The following is an 18,034-nucleotide window of genomic DNA, read 5'->3' as shown; positions in this document are numbered from 1 at the left end:
ACTGCTACCTGGAAGGAGGAGGCAGTGTGATGTAACTAAAATGTTTTGGGATCAGATACACTGACTTTGATTGTTTTTAGCTCATTTTATCTAACCATGTGGCATTAATATATCCTTTATTTTAAAATGTGAAAATTAGCATCTCCTGATGTAAAATTGCAAGGACATTATATGAAATGATAAAGACACCCACTTAGTATAGGCTTCAGTGCAATACATTGTACTACCTATTTCTAAAATACTGGAAGCTATGAAAGTAGATGAAATTTCAGAAGAAAAAAACACCCCTAAGTAGAATAAACTAGGTTTAGGGGAGAACCTTAGGGAGCATTTGATTAATAGGAGAATGGAAATCAATGAGGATAAGGAGACACAACAATATGAGAAGCAGAAGAGAAAAGAGAGAACAGTAGTTTATAGGTTAAGGATTTTAAAAATTAAAAAGCAAATTGTTTAATTTTTATGCAGAGAAAAAAAGGCAGCAGGAATGTGAAGAGGCCACTGATTTGGAGATTAGATCACTGACAATTAAAAAATAAACAAAAAACCTCAAATGTTTGAGGAATTCTCACTGTGGTACAGTGGGTTAAGAATCTGACCCCAGTGGCTGAGGTCACTGCAGAGGCACAGTTTCAATACCTGGCCTGGCACAGTGGATTAAAGGATCCAGCATTGCTGCAGCTGCAGCCTGGGTTGCAGCTGTGGTTCGGATTCAATCCCTGGCCCAGGAACCTCCATATGCCAAGGGTGAGGCCATAAAATTAAAAAAAACAAACAAAATACGTGAGCAAAATGAAGGAACGAGAAGAGGATGATAAGAAAGAGAGATGAAAAGATGATACTGAAAAAGAGAAGCATGAGGAAAAATTGAGATTGTATGAAGAAGAGTGAAAAAACTGATAAGGGCTATAATAAAGTGGGAGAGAGGAAAAGAGAGAAATAATTATAGAGCACCTAATATATAGATATAGTATACATACTGATGTAGACACTGATATTAATTTAGGCATTGGGGATGAAACAGAGTTAAATACACACACACACACACACACACACACACACTCTCTCTCTCTGACCTAGTAAGATTTTTAAAAGAATTCAAATGGGAGTTCTCATCGTGGAGCAGTAGTTAACAAATCTGACTAGGAACCATGAGGTTGGCCTTGCTCAGTGGGTTAAGGATCCGGCATTGCCTTGAGCTGTGGTGTAGGTCGCAGATGCAGCTGGGATCCCGTGTTGCTCTGGCTCTGGTGTAGGCCAGTGGCTACAGCTCTGATTCGACCCTTAGACTGGGAACCTCCACATGCTGTGGGACGGCCCAAGAAAGGGCAAAAAAAAAAAAAAAAAAAAGGAATTCAAATGAAAGAAGGGAGTAGGGTAACAAGAGTACAGCAGGATATAATAACCTTGAACCTGAGGACAGATTCTTCTGAATTTAAAGCAAATATAGTAAATATAAAGGAAGTGAAACAGAGTTAAAGGTGGGGTCAATGAAACTTAAAGGAAATCATACATATTATATTAATTTTCTGCAGATGGGGACCCAACATTTTTGCTGATATGAAGGGGCTAGCTATGAAAAAGGAGTAAAATTTGAAAATGCTGTGACTGAAATGCTCAAAAGGAACAGAGAAGACTGTCTTCTAGATTACATTTTCTGCATTGCTATTCTTGATATTCAAGTTACTGAATATCAGTGCAACTTCAAAACTCTCAGTAAAGGCTTCAACTGGATCTTGCCTCCCACCTCTCCTAATCTCTGCAAGTTATTACTTTAGAAGAGATAAGAAATAGAAAGCATACTTAGTAATAAACTTGTTTAAACCATAATTTTTGGTCCACTTGGGTGAGGAGATGAGAAACTGATGATATACATATTCAATTAAATGCTTTATTTAATTATCTAGAGATTTCTTTAGGTATTTTAAATAACTGAATGTTTCTCCTTGAAATTAGGAAGTATCAAAATAATTCAATCTTAAAAATAAAAATATAGAGGAGTTATCTTTTGTCTTATCTCTCTATCTACCAATATTGTTATCATTCATCAGTAGCTACTATAAATGTTACCACTCAATTTTATTAAAATTCCAAAGGACATTTTCTTTCTGAAAAATATCAATTTTGAAATTCATGAGCTTCCTGAAATTTTACTTGAGGACAATCTAATTGAAATTGAGCTAGCATAGGCTTCAAATTAAAAATATGTTTAAAGTTAAGTTAATAAAAAAGAGCTACTAGGACTCAGAAATATTTTAGTAATAAATGACAAAAAATTAACAATCTTCTTAAAAATGAATTATGACAATCAAAACCAGATTGCTAGATTATACATTTTTAAATAAAATGCCTATTTGAGATATATCAATATAGCCTATAAGATGAGGAATTCTAATGTTTATCCTTATGTGTAATATATTTTCAAATGCTAATATTATTTTATATTAAATGTCAAATATGTGAAATTATATTTCTCTAAAAATAGAAAACTTCTACAGAAAGTTACAATGAAATACATCTCTTTGGTGTATTACCCTTTATATAATTTAAATAGTGAAAATATTAATCATATTACTTTTTTTTAAAGATTATTCCTTTTTTGAAGATAAAGCTTTAACTTCTGTTTAGATCATGCATATTTTCAATGAGGCTTAAATTTATTTTTTAAATGTTTCTGCAAATACCTAGAAAAACATACTCATTAATTAAATTGGAAGATTTTTTGGTGGGAGGGGCTAGAGGTTTCTTTCTGGGTTCCAATTATTTCTGTAACTTCGATACACATATTTTAAAATCACTGTTTCATTTATATGTAAAATAGGACAGACTTTCTCCTGTCTTTTGCCAATCAGTGGTTTTTCCACTCAAGCAACCCAGTATTTATTTTGTAAGAAAATACCTATTCATGTGAAAAAAATCTAGCTCTTCCAATTTTCATTTAATTTGCATTGGTATCTTGGATTTATTCTGAAACCTATTTTTCTTACTAAAAATGTTATTTTTCTTCAGGCTGCTTGAGCTGTAAGTAACTTCAGAAACATGATGTACATAGAGCAAGAAGGTGAAAAAATAGTATTTCTTTTGTCTATGAACTTAAGTTTAATAGCAAAAGGATATATCAGCAAAGCAAAATGATAAACCTTGATAGGGAAAGAAGACATAGAGGGAAGTGAAAGGGAAGAATATTTCTCCATGCTACCTTAAAAGAGAAACTACCTGAAGCTTGAAATGCTAATCTAGATTCAATTTTCTTGAAGCTTTTCTCATTTCTAATTCACCGTGAGTGAACAAGCAACATAATATTAAACTTGATGCTGAAGTCATAATATACAATATTCTATTGAAATTGCATTAGTAGCTATATAATACCTAGGAAAAGTTGGCATATTACTACACTAATAACAGTTGAGATTTAGAAGGTAACATAGCAAATAAAACTTCATTATCATCCACTTTTATGTAAGATCAAATATAAGTCTCATTCCTAGTGGGAGGTTACTGTTACAAGAGAAACCAACTGAAATTATTTTTGTTTCATAATTGTGCTTCTGTTCACATTCTTTTTTTATAGAAGATTTATAACCAGGAGGTTATGGTAACTTTGCACAATAGATGTACACTATACATTTTTCTGCTCTACAGTAACAGAAATTATACTCGGAGAGAAAGAGGAAGAAAGGGAAAGGCAGGGAGGTAGGGAAATGAAGGATAAGAGGAACAGGAAGAGAAAATGAGAGAGAATCTAAAAATTAAGCAGAGGAATTCCCATCGTGGCAGAGCAGAAACAAATTGACTAGTAACCATGAGGTTGCAGATTGGATCCTTATGGATTCAATCCTTGGCCTCACTCAGTGGGTTAAGGAGCCAGCATTGCTGTTAGCTGTGGTGTAGGTCAGCAGCTGTAGCTCCAATTAGACCCCTAGCCTGGGAACCTCCATATACTGTGGGTGTGGCCCTAAAAAGACAAAAGACCAAAAAAAAAAAATTAAGCAGAAATACCAAAATTTTTACAATAAAATATGTATAAATTTTATAAAATGGCAGCTAACATCAACATGTAATCAACTATCTCATAAATCAAATGTGTTAGTTCAGTGGAAATTATTTTACATGATACTTTCTAAGGAAGGAAGCAGTGCCTTAAATTTCATCCCCAGATAAGTATCTTGACTTGTTGAGTAATAGCAGTTTGAATAGCATGGATATAGAGTAAGAAACTTCCTACTGGAGAATTTTGGAATTAGACAGCTGGAAATTCTGAGGGCTCCACAATCCTAGTAAGTGTCTCAAGTCCATATAGGAAACAAAATGAAGTTTACACTTTATGGTAGGACTTCCCCAAATTTTTCACTGAAAAGATTTGGGCAAGTGGGTATTTCTACAATGATTTTTTTTAAGAACTATTATAAGAGCAAAAACAATGTAAAGCTAATAGTTTCTGAAACAACACAAAGGATCCTCAAGACGAGCACATGCCTCGTGATCCCAGCAAACAATCAAGTAGGGAACCAGGGAAGCAGCATACCTTGTATGGCTAGCCAAAGGAGAAAAAAGGGTCTCATTGGCACAATTTTTTACTTTGCAGCAGATACAGGGAACACTCTGCCATCGGCCCAGTACAGGGAGGGAACACCAGAATGTTTCAAAAGCAAAAGTTTGTCAGTTTGATTAGGTACTATTGGTTTATTTTAGCTTTTATTTCTGTTGCCTTGGGAGACTGACCTGAGAAAATATTTGTAAGGTTGATGTCAGAGAATGTTTTGCCTATGTTCTCTTCTAGGAGTTGGATGGTGTCTTGTCTTACGTTTAAGTCTTTAGGCCATTTTGAGATTATTTTTGTGCATGGTGTGAGAGTGTGTTCTAGTTTCATTGATTTACATCCAGTTTTCCCAACACCACTTGCTGAAAAGACCATCTTTTTCCCATGTTATATTCTTGCCTCCTTTATCAAAGATTAATTGGCCATGGGAGTCTGGGTTTATTTCTGGGTCTCTATTCTTTTCCATTGGTCTGTATGTCGGTTTTGGTACCAGTACCACACTGTCTTGATGACTGGCTTTGTAATATTGCCTGGGATCTGGGAGAGTTATGCCTCCTGCTTGGTTTTTGTTCATCAAGATTGCTTTGGCAATTCTGGGTCTTTGGTGGTTCCATATAAATTTTTGGATTGTTTGTTATAGGTCTGTGAAGATTGTCATGGGTAATTTGATAGGGATTGCATTGAGTCTATAGATTGCTTTGGGTAGTATGGCCACTTTTATAATATAAATTTTTCCAACCCAGGAGCATGGAATATCTTTTCATTTATCTACGTCTTCTTTATTTTCCTTGACTAAAGTTTTATAGTTCTCAGCAGGTAAGTCTTTCACATCCTTGGTCAGGTGTATTCCCAGGTATTTGATTTTTTGGGGTGCAATTATAAAAGGTACTGTATTTTTGTATTCCTTTTATAATATTTCATTGTTAGTATACAGAAATGTGACTGATTTCTGAATGTTAATCTCATATCCTGCTACTTTGCTAAATCTGTTCATCAGTTCGAGTAGTTTTTGGGTTGAGTCCTTAGGATTTTCTATATATAGTTTCCTATCATCTGCATTCAGTGACAATTTTAACTCTTCTCTTCCAATTTGGATAACTTGTATTTCTTTTGTTTGTCTGATTGCTGTGGCTAGGACTTCCAGTACTATGTTGAATAAAAGTGGTGAGAGTGGGCATCTTTGTCTTTTTCCAGATTTTAGTGGGAAGGCTTTCACCTTTACTCTATTGAGTATTATATTTGCTGTGGGTTTGTCATCAATGGCTTTAATTATGTTAAGGTATGTTCCCTTTATACCCACTTTGGTAAGAGTTTTTATCATGAGTGGATGTCAGACTTTGTCAAATGCTTTCTCTACACTTACTGAGATGATCATGTGGGTTTTTGGCTTTTTTTTTTTTTTTTTTTTTGGTTAATGTGGTATATGACATTGATTGAATTGTGTTAAATTGAACCATCCTTGTGAACCTGGGATGAATCCCACCTGGTTGTGGTGTACAATCTTTTTTATATGCTGTTGGATTTGGTTGGATAAAATTTTTCTTGAGAATTTGTGCATCTATATTCATCAAAGACATTGGCCTACGGTTTTCTTTTTCGGTGGTATCTTTGTCAGGTTTTGGTATTAGGGTGATAGTGGCATCATAGAATGTTTTTGGGAGTGTTCCTTCTTCTTTGACCTTGGGGAAAAATTTAGGGAGAAGGGTATAAGTTCCTCTTTGTATGTTTGGTAGAATTCTCCTGTGAAGCCATCTGGTCCTGGACTTTTATTTGTAGGGAATGTTATTACGACATATTCAATTTCATTTCTAGTGATTGGTCTGTTCAGTTGATCTAGTTCTTCTTGATTCAATTTTGATAGGCTGTAAGTCTCTAGAAAGTTGTCCATTTCTTCTCAGTAGTCAAATCTGTTGGCATATAATTGTTCATAATAATCTCCTGTGATTTTTTGTATTTCTGCAGTATCCATTATGATTTCTTTTTCTTTTCTGATTTTGTTTATTTGGGTTTTTTCTGTCCTCTTCTTGGTGAGTCTGGCCAGAGATTTGTCAATTTTGTTTACCTTTTCAAAGAACCAGCTCTTGGTTTTATTGATTTTTTTCTATTGTTTTTGAATCTCTATTTTATTGATTTCCTTTCTGGAAATCTTTATGATTTCTATGATTTCCTTCCTCTGCTGACTTTAGGTTTTGTTTTTTCTTCTTTTTCTAATTCATTTAGGTGGTGGATTAGGTTGTCAATTTGAGATTTTTCTTCTTTTTTGAAGAAGGCCTGTATTGCTATTAACTTCCCTCTAAGAACTGCTTTTGTGGCTCCATAGATTTTGAGTGGTTGTGTCTTCATTACCATTTGTCTCAAGGTATTTTCTAATTTCCTTTTTGATTTCCTCATTGACCCATTGGTTTTTTAGTAGCATGTTGTTTAGTCTCCATGTAGTCAGTTTTTTTCTCATTTCTTTTCCTGTGGTTGATTTCTAGTTTCATGCCATTGTGGTCAGAGAAGATATTTGAAATAATTTTAGGATTTTTTTTTTTATGGCCACACCTGTGTCACATGGAAATTCCGGGGCCAGGGATTGAATCCAAGCTGCAGCTGCAATCTACCTTGCAGCTGTAGCCATGCAGGATCCTTTAACCCACTGTACCAGGCTGGGGACTGAACTTTGCCTCTGTTGGGACTTGAGCGACTGTTGTCTGAGTCTTAACCACAGTGGGAATTCTGGTGTCAATAATCTTAAAAATTAAAAAAAAAATCTTATTTCTAAGCCTCCTTTGCCTTTCCTGTTAATTTCTCTTTGTAGGAAGTGCTAGTTTGGAAAATAAAACATCAAATAGCAAAATGAGAGAATAAAGATATTTTTAAAGCACTTAGAAAATTGCTAAATGTATGTAATTTAATTTTCAGAAGAAGCAAGGTGGAAAATGTGTCTTATAAAGTGTCATTATGGAAATGTTACATTCTGATTAGTTAACAGCTCTGATGCTATTTTAGATTAGAACAAATCTGGGCAATTGAACATTTTCTGTATTATCAGAGAATTTCACTAGTTTTCCTAAAAGAAATTTCACTAAGATTTCTCAAGCGATCTAAAAGTCACTTCTTCATATTCTTTATTTTCTTCATTGCATACCATGTACAGCTTTCACTAACACTAACAATGACTCTCATTTCTTTCTCATTCCTCGGATTTTCACTTTCCCCATATGTGTGTACTCTCCCCTAATTCTTGACCTCTCAATTTACTGTACCTGGCTCATCAGACCCATTACAAATTTATCTCCACATATGTTACTTATTCAATCCTCAATCCTCATTTTTTTAATGTGGTAAGCAATAAAAAAATAAGTTCCAAATAAGAAAAAATATATGAAAGTGTTGTATAAAATGTGAGAGAATGCAAGTACCCTTACTGAATGTTTAGAAGGTTTCTAATTTTGAGAACAAAATTTAACAAGAGTTGATGACAGAGATATAAGACCACTTTTTAAATTAAATCTGTGAGGGTTTATAGCTATTGCTTTTATGGGAAGATAGAACTATTCTTTAAATTACTTCAATCCTGTGTGGTAGAGAGAGAAATTCTAACCTATTTCCTTCCTTAGAGACACTTCAAAAAGGAGTGGGCAGTTTCTTCATGTCTCATAAATGATATTTCATTTTTTTCAAATTATACATTTTTTTATTTCTACTTAAAAATGTCTTAATTTTTAAGTAGAAAAATATTTATACATTTTAATGGAATGCTTAAGATGTATGATCAAATGACATCATGTAGACCTTGGGAATACTGCCTCTTGATTCTTTTGCTTTTATGAATATAAGTGCTGGAAAGGTACTTTTTACTCCCACATCAGCTCCCTTCTTAGTGGAAATATGATATATCAAGGAAGTAAATAAATGAATTAATGATAATTCAACATTCCAATGTTCATATAAACTGAACATGTTGCAACTATATTCTTATATATTGATATAAGAATATATCAGGTTATTTCTCATATGAAACAGTGTTTGGAAAATATGCCTTGCCTCTATTCCTTTAGATACTCAAAAAACCTGTCTATTTCCTAGATTCTTTCTAACATAAGTCTGTAAGGTCAGATGACATTCCTAAATTATTAATTCACATTTCAGCTTACTGACAAGTATATAAAAAAGGACATAATACAACCTGTTACAATTATATTAATCATTGTCATTTATGCACAAAAGCAACACTTCCATAATACATTATACATATACCAAAAAGATTTTTTTAAACATTAACCAAATTTTTGTATTCAAATCTTCTTCAACTTTTGGTTTCTTTTCTTTTTCTTTTTACATTTAATTTGCTAGGCCATTAGATTCCTAAATTCCACATAAGGATATGACTTAGCAAAAAGAAGAAAAAAAAAAAAAACCTTCTGATTTGGGGATCAAAACTTTAGTTAAATAGAAAATAATTCTAGGGAGATAAGGTTCCAAAATTTTACCAAATGTAAGTATAGAACCCAAGTACCATGTCAAAAGTTCTGTGTATCTACTAGACATGAATGCACATTTAGATTTATGTTTTCCAGGGCATGTGTAAAACACAATAACAAGATTGCTGCTACCATTGCTAATACTTCAATCAGAAAGGAATTTTCTCTGTGGATTTTCATAAAGAAGAGTTTTCTCAGCATCCTTAGAGAAGCATTTTCTAATGTTTTTATTAACTTTTTTCAAAATAATATCTATGCTTTATACTTACTTTATTTTGTTGAATTATATGACACCTTTGTGAGCCAAAACATAGTTGTTAAGGAAAAACAAATTAAAGCAATAAAAAAGAACAATATAGAAGTAATAAGTAAGGAAGAAAAACATTTATCCTGTGGTATATTTTATCAGGGTTTTATTTGGATTAAAATAGAACAATTATGTTTTGAATTAAGGCTTTGAGATTACCAGTGTTATTTCTTCAGTTCATATAAATGAGAAAAATCTTTCCTCTCTTCCAGAAAGTATTATCAGAGCCATTTGATTTCTTTGCATTCTACTTTCTTTAGATTTCTTTATAATTGCCATGCATGAACTGATAACAAATATTTTGCAGCAATACATTTATGTTTTAATATTATTGGTGAACTGTTCAGTGTTCTCTTCCTTCATACTCTGACAGAAGACAAAAATACAATAATTCTATGGTTACCATTGAAATACTTTTTCAAATCTGAAACTGTTACCAATAACACTGACATATATAAAACAAAAAATTCTAGCTACCTTAAAAGTGGCCTTATTTCCACACAATGTACACCATATCAAGAATGCTGTCTAACAAGAGAGAGTTGCCCCCCAAAGTTGAATTTTGATATGAGGATTAAACTTCTTCTTAGAATGTTCTTTTTTTAAAATCATTAAATCATCAATGTAGCATATTTACTAATTCCAAAAGAATTATAATACCTGAAATTTTTTTAGAAAACTGTTTAAGGACTTAGTTTATACGTTTTAGCATTTATATATAAATTATCTTTCTCACAAGAAGGTACAGTTCCACTTATTATGAATTCAAAATGTACATCTATTGTGAAGGGCCACTGGCACAAGCCTGTCAATGTACCATAATCTAAATTACCATGGAGAAATTTAGTCACATTTTAATACACAGTACTGTTTTACCAACATTTTATTTTTTCTTTATATATAATACATCAATTTAAAATAAGTTGATTTTGAATCATATGCATACTTTATTTTTCCAACATATCTGGATTATTGCCTCCCAAAACAGGATATTTTTGTTGTGCAAAATAGTTCTTAAATCAATATTTATAATTATTTGATAACTTCTTTATTTGATATTTAGGGTAGAATTCATAAATGTGTGAGGTAAACTTAAGATATAATTTTGGTGAATGATTCTTTTCTAGTTTTCCTCAGGGAAACACAAAACGTGAAATATTTTGAGCTAATTCTTATAGGGTCCCTTTTTATCCTATACTTCAGGATAGCACTACAAATCTAGAGCATCTTGCTCATAACAGTGGTTTATAGAGAATGTCATATTATGAAAATTCTATCTCTCTTTGGAATCATTGTGATTTTGAATAGATTTAAAAGTTCTGTTCTGAAATTGCTGTTATTGTCTTAACCATGTAAATGGTTTGAAAATAGTTCTACTAGATAACCTCTGAAGACTCATGAAGACTGCTACATAACCACATAATAACCACCTAAAATGCTTTGAAATCGATGCCTGCAATTTCAGTATGATGTCAAATATTATGCACTTGAGCAATAGTAATATACCTGACATTAATTCTGAGCTAAATATATGCTAGGCAATTTTACAGGCATTTGATATATGTAATTCATGATAATCACCACTAAGAGGTAATAACTGTTCTTTTTCTATATTATAAATGAGAAAACTGAAGCCTACAATGTTGAAGTACTTGTGAGGTTCTCACAATTATATGTAGCAGAGTTGATATTTGTTCCCAGGAAGCTGATGCCAGGGCCTCAACTCTTAATTCCTCTGTTTGTCAGTGTACAAATGCATACTATTGGGAAGTTCTAAAATAATACTGCCTCAGAAAAATTATAAAAAATACTAGTAGTATTATGAGTATTAACACTAATATGGATTGATGTGTTTAATGCAATCCTCTATGGTGTGTATATCCATTTGTGCTCAAATTTTACATATGATTATTTTAAAATTCATATTTTATTTAAAGCATGTATAAACTTAGACAAAGATCAAGAGCATTACCTGTCAAGTTTGTATAGCTATTTAGTTAAAAAAAAATCATTGAGAGAGTTCCCATTGTGGTTCAACAGTTAGCAAACCCAAATAGTATCCATGAGGATGCGGGTTTGATGCGTAGCCTTGATTGGTGGGGTGGGGATCCGGCATTGCCATGAGCTGCAGTGTAGGTCGCAGACTTGGCTCAGATCCAGCATTGCTGTAACTGTGGTGCAGGCCGCAGCTATGGTTCTGATTCGACTCCTAGCCTGGGAACCTCTATATTCCACAGGTGCGGTCCTAAAAAGACAATAATGACAATAATAATAATAATAATAATAATAATAATAGACTTCCACTATTGGTGTTTTTTAAAAAATGTTTCTTAACTGATTAATAAATTAATTGAAATAAATATTAGTAACATAGAAAGCATGAGATTAAATAATTCAAAGTTCAAATTGATTGCTTTAATAAGATGAACCCTCTGATTTTACCATAACAGACTCAGCAATAAATATGCATATTTCCAAGAAACCTACAATACCATGGATTCAAACTTTGACAATATTTTTATAAGATATTGATATCAAATGAAATTTATTTTTTGCCCTATTGTTTTTTAATGGTGGTAAAATATACTTTAATCATTTTTCAATGATGCTCATTCCTATTTTACAGTCTAAAACCCCCAAAAGATGGAAGAAGTTAACTGGATGAAGACCATAGGGGAATGTAACCCCCAGACCAGCTGGAGTCTGGGGACTGATAAGGTTAACCCCTGTGACACCACGCTGTTATCTCACCATCATGCAGAGAATTGTGCATGGTTGATCATGCACTCTGACTCTCTCCCTTAAATTCCCTTTAAAACTCCTTTCCTGAAGGCCACAGGAGTTCAGATCTTTTGTTTATTAGCTGCCAGTACCCTTTGCTTGGCACTTTCAATAAATGTTACACTTTCCTTCATTACAACCCAGTGTCACTGACACACTGACTTTAAAGCACACAGGTGAGTGGACCCAGTTTTGGTTTTACAATAACATTATTATACAAATATTTTTATAAATAATTTCAACTGTGGGTAATATCAGGAACCCCAAATACAGAATCCTGTGAAGATTCTAGTAAAAAGACATAACCTGATAAGAACTCAAGTAGGGGTGTTCCTTTTTTATTCTTTTTTTTTCTCTTTTTTTCCTCTTCTTTCTCTCTCATTTTTAATGGGGGGGGGGTGATCTGTGGCATATGGAAGTTCCCAGGCTAGGGGATGAGTCACAGCTGTGTCTGTGGCCTACACCATAGTTCACTGAAACGCCACATCCTCAACCCACTGAGTGAGGCCAGGGATCAAACCCATATCCTTATGGATAACAGTCAGGTTTGTAACCCACTGAGCCACTGCAGGAACTTAGAGGAGTGTTCTGTTTTACACTGAACCTCAGATTCATTTTTGTATAGTGCCCACTCTCCTGACTATATTTCCTGATCTTGTCTCTAAGCTTATGATAGTATCATATGGTCAATATGTAATAGTGACACAATTTTCTTGCTTGCTTGTGATATTATCACTTTTATATACTGGACTAAATTGCCTCCATGATCGTATAATATAGGAATACTGAGATTATTTTGTGACCAACTCCAGTTGTATTAGAGGTTTTATGACAAGGTATTAGGATTTTGAGTGTTTGTGTTCAAATCCTAGTTCTGCTCTGTACCAAATGTATGACCTTCAGAAAGTCAAATAATCTCTCTGAATTTTATCACAAATAAAATATTTATACTAATAATACTTTATTCATAGAGACAAAAATTGAAAAGAAAATGTATAGGTAGCACACTTAGTAATGCCTGGCAAATAATAAGCACTATACGCTTGTTAGCTATTACTAGGCAATTTTTCTGTCCCTGGCTTAGCTACAATTAAACTACAGATGAAAGGATAGAATAGTCTTTAATGATAAATATAGTTAGGTTCACAGTTTTTTTTTTTTTCTTCTTTTGACTGTGCCCATGGCATGCAGAAGTTTCCAGGTCAGGGATCAAACCCTCACCAGAGCAGAGACCCAAGCCATAGCAATGACAATGCCAAATCTTTAACCCACTGAACCACCAAGGAGCTCTGTAGTTATGCTCATATTTGAGTTCATTAATCCTTCATCATTTGTTCTCATCTCATCTTATCTTTGTCTTTTGCTATATAGAATACTCAAAAAATGACAAATGAAAGTTTTTTTTTCTTTCATTGAAATGATGAAAAGACTTTATCCTCTGTCTTTGCTCACTGCAGAGAGTTTGATATCACTGTTTATTCTGTGTTAAATAAGTTCTACTGTAGCACAGAAAAGCATCACTCTTTCCTGGCCACAAATAACTGGGTGATATGCCAAACTGCAAAGAGGCAACTCTGTATGACTGCTTTTGGGACACTTAGTGAAGGTGTTTAGGTACGCCATCTGTGAGCTGAGAGAAATGTACATTTCTTTAATACACTCTTATCTCTTTATTGATTTTAGAAACTGAAGAGTTTGGACACTAAAATGACAAAATGTTTAATGGATGTATTTTGGTCAAAAGCCAAAGTACAGTAAATTGATCTTAGCCACACAATCTTCAAAAATGAACATATTTCAGCCAGAAAATTGAATAATCTTTCTCTAAACAAGCCATTTCCAGGAATCATGGTATCTGTCACATTTTAATAACAGACAGATGGGATATTCCTTTTGTAATTACTGACTTCTTTTTAAACTGAGTTACTGACTGTAAGATTCCATCTTATATCAAAATAAAATCTTCTAAAAAGACATTTCTTTCCTTGTGGCTCTTCCTTAATAGACAGAATGTGTCTCATGCCCTCCTAGTCATATGATTGCCTTTGATTTTACCTGAGTAAGACATGGATTTCAGTGTGTTAGCTTACAACTGCAGTGTGCTTAGAAGCTATTTCATGCCAAGTCTTAAAGATTTTGAGTTACTCTAATGTACAATACTGATGTTTCACCAGCACATTCTGCTAACTATCTTAGGTTTTCTTGTTTAAGCACAAACTGCAATAAATGTCCTTCAATTCCATATTGTGAGCTAACAACTTCCTCTATGAACTGCCATTCCCAGAGAACAGTATATTGTACCTATTGGTTTATGTGAATGGGAAAAAAAGACTTTTATGGTTTATGCTTCCTTAGAAATAAGTTCATTTGAATAGCATGTACAAATTTTTTTTGTTGTTTTTTGCTTTTTAGGGCCACACTTGTGGCATATGGAAGTACTCAGGCTAGGGGTTGAATTGGAGCTGCAGCTATCATCCTATGCCACAGCTACAACAATGCAGGATCCAAATCACATCTGTGACCTACACCACAGCTCATGGCAATGCCAGATCCTTAACACACTGAGCAAGGCCAGGGATTGAATCCACATCCTCATGGATACTAGTTGGGCTTGTTACCACTGAGCCACAATGGGAACTTCCTACAACTCAATTATTAATGCACAATTGTGTGCATGATATGATGAGAATAATGTTTAACTATATGTTCTTAGAAAATAATTTCAATAAACTGATATTTATATTTAACTGATTTACTGAGTGCAGGAAAAGAATGTGAGTTTTTTTCTTCTTTTTGAAAAATGAAGGGTAAACTGTATTTAAACTACTGTACAAATGTTATATAAATTTATTCAGGCCATTTTCTGATGATGATCATATCCTTCGGTGAGGTCTATAAATTTATTATTCAGTTTTAGAAGTTACTTGATGTAGAAACTCTGAAACTTTCTTGTTTTGACTCAGTGGCCATGATATTATGAAGTCCAGGACAAACAGAAGCTAACCGTCAGTCTGAATGCTAAGAATGTGCTGAATCTGTAGACTGCCTTGGGTAGTATAGTTGTTTTCACAATATTAATTCTTTCAAATCAAGAGCATGGTATATCTTTCCATCTCTTTGTGTCATCTCTGATTTCTTTCATCAGGGTATACATATTTTGTCTATTTAGGTTATTGAAAGAGAAAAACAGAACTGGAGGAATCAGGCTTCCTGACTTGAGGCTCTACTACAAAGCTACAGTTATCAAAACAGTAGGGTACTGGCACAAAAGCAGAAATATAGATCAATGGAACAGGATAGAAAGCTCCCCCCCCAAAAAAAAAAATCCAAGCACCCTGTGTTCACCTAAACTATGATAGAGCAGACAAAAATATACAGTAGAGGAAAGATAATCTCTTTAATAAGTGGTGCTGGGAAAATTGGACAGATACATATAAAAGAATGGAATTAGAACATTCTCTAACACTCTCTAATAAACTCAAAGTGGATTAAAGACCTAAACATAAAGCCAGACATTTTCCTAGAGGAAAACATAGGCAGAGCACCTTTGACATAAATCACAGAAATATCTTGCTTAATCAACCTCCTAGGATAATAGCAATAAAAACAAAAATAAATCAAGGACCTAATTAAACTCAAAAGCTTTAGCACAGCAAAGGAAACTATAGAAAAACAGAACAAACAAACAAACAAAACCCCAAATGTTAACCTACAGAATGGGAGAAAATGTTTGCAAATGAAGCAACCAACAAGGGGTTAACCTCCAAAATATACAAGCATCTCATAGAGCTATATATTACAAGCATAAAAAACCCAATCAAAAAAATGGGGAAAAAGATCTAAACATCTATTTATCTGAAGACATATAAATGGTCAAAAAACACATGAAAACATGTTCAACATCACCAATTATTAGAAAAATGGAAATCAGAATACAATATGTTATAACCTCACATTGGTCAGAACGACCATCATCAAAAATCTACAATTAATGCTGGAGAGGGTGTGGAAAAAAGAGAACCCTTCTACAGTTTTGGTGGGAATGTAAATTGGTGCAACCACTATGGAGGACAGTATGGGGGTTCCTTAAAAAGCTAAATACAGAACCATCACATGATCCAGGAATCCCACTCCTGGGCATACATCCAGAGAAAACTCAAATTCAAAAAGATACATGCACCCCAATGTTCACTACAGCACTATTTACAATAGCCAAGACATGGAAGCAATCTAAATGTCCATGGACAGAGGAATGGATAAAGAAGATGTGGAATGGAATATTATTCAGCCATAAAAACAAATTAAATAATGCCATTCTCAGCAACATGGATGGACTTAGAAGATTATCATACTGACTGAAGTAAGACAGAGAAAGACAAATATTAGATGATATCACTTATATGTGGAATATAAAAAAAGATACAAACAACTTATTTTAAAAACAGAATAAAACTCATAATTTTAAAACCAATCTTGTGGTTACCATAGGTGAAACCATTAGGAGGAGGGAAGAATTGGGAGGGTGGGAATAACATATATACACTACTATATGAAATAGATGATTAACAAGTATCTATTGTATAGAACAGGAAAATCTACTCAATAGTCTGTAACAATCTATATAAGGAAAAAGAATGGATATATTTATATGTATGACTGATTCACTTTTATGTACACCTGAAACTAATAAAACATTGTGAATCAACTATAATCCAAAAAAAAAATTAAATTAAAAAGAAACAAAAAAGTCCCAGCTGAATAACAATGTGTCATATTTCTGAAGTCCTTTCACTCCGAGGAAATACTCAAAAAAGCCTTCAAAGTAAGATATCTAAGAATTCTTTGAGGGAGTTCTCATTGTGGTGCAACAGAAATGAATCTGACTAGTATCCATGAGGATAAGGGTTCAATCTCTGTCTTTGCTCAGTGGGTCACAGATCCAGCATTGCTGTGAGCTGTGGTGTAGATCACTGACTAGGCTCCTAGCCCATGTTGCTGTGGCTGTTGTGTAGACCGGCAACTGTAGATTTTTTTTTTTTTTTTTTTTTTTGTCCTTTTAGGGCCACACTCGTGGCATATGGAGGTTCCCAGGCTGGGGGTCTAATCAGAGCTGTAGCTGCCGGCCTACGCCAGAGCCATAGCAGCTTAGGATCTAAGCCGTGTCTGTGACCTACACCACAGCTCACAGCAATGCCAGATTCTTAACCCACTGAGCAAGACCAAGGATCAAACCTGCAACCTCATGGTCCTTGGTTGGATTCGTTAACCACTGCACCATGACAGGAACTCCCAGCTATAGCTCTTATTGATCCCCTAGCTAGGAACTTTTCCATATGCCACAATGCAGTCCTGAAAAGCAAATTAAATTAAAAAAAAGAATTCTTTGAGTGTGGTTATGTAAAGTTATAACAACTATGTGTCTAATAAAATAATAGATTTTCAGCCTTAGAAACTTATATAAAAGTTATATTTCTTAATTTTTTTATTTTTAATAATGTGGAAATTGTCATTCACAGGTGAACAGTGACTTAGTCAATCTCAAATCCAGCAACTACCAGTTTGTATTCTATCAAAATCTTCAAATATCACCCCATGCATCCACTTCTTTATTAGCAATTGATCAAAATATGCTAAAATGAATTTTATTCACTGTTCAATATATACCAATGTGTTCACATATTTACCAATTATACATGTATATAGTAGTGTTGATATATACACAGTCTTTAAACACTCAACTAATTATTATATTAACAATATAAAATAAATAAAATACAAATAATAATAATAATATATAGTCAATGCACCTGTGAATCTAAGGAGCTGGCTTAACCTGAATGATCCATTTTACCACTATGGACCTGTTTACACAAAAAGTTAAAAACGAGCTAAACTAAAGATATTGAAGCAACCCAAGTGTCTATCACCAGATGAATGGAC

The sequence above is a fragment of the Sus scrofa genome, chromosome 6 (genome assembly GCF_000003025.6).
Source record: "Sus scrofa isolate TJ Tabasco breed Duroc chromosome 6, Sscrofa11.1, whole genome shotgun sequence".
Lineage (NCBI taxonomy): Eukaryota > Metazoa > Chordata > Mammalia > Artiodactyla > Suidae > Sus > Sus scrofa.
Note: the sequence above shows the minus strand (reverse complement) of the source record.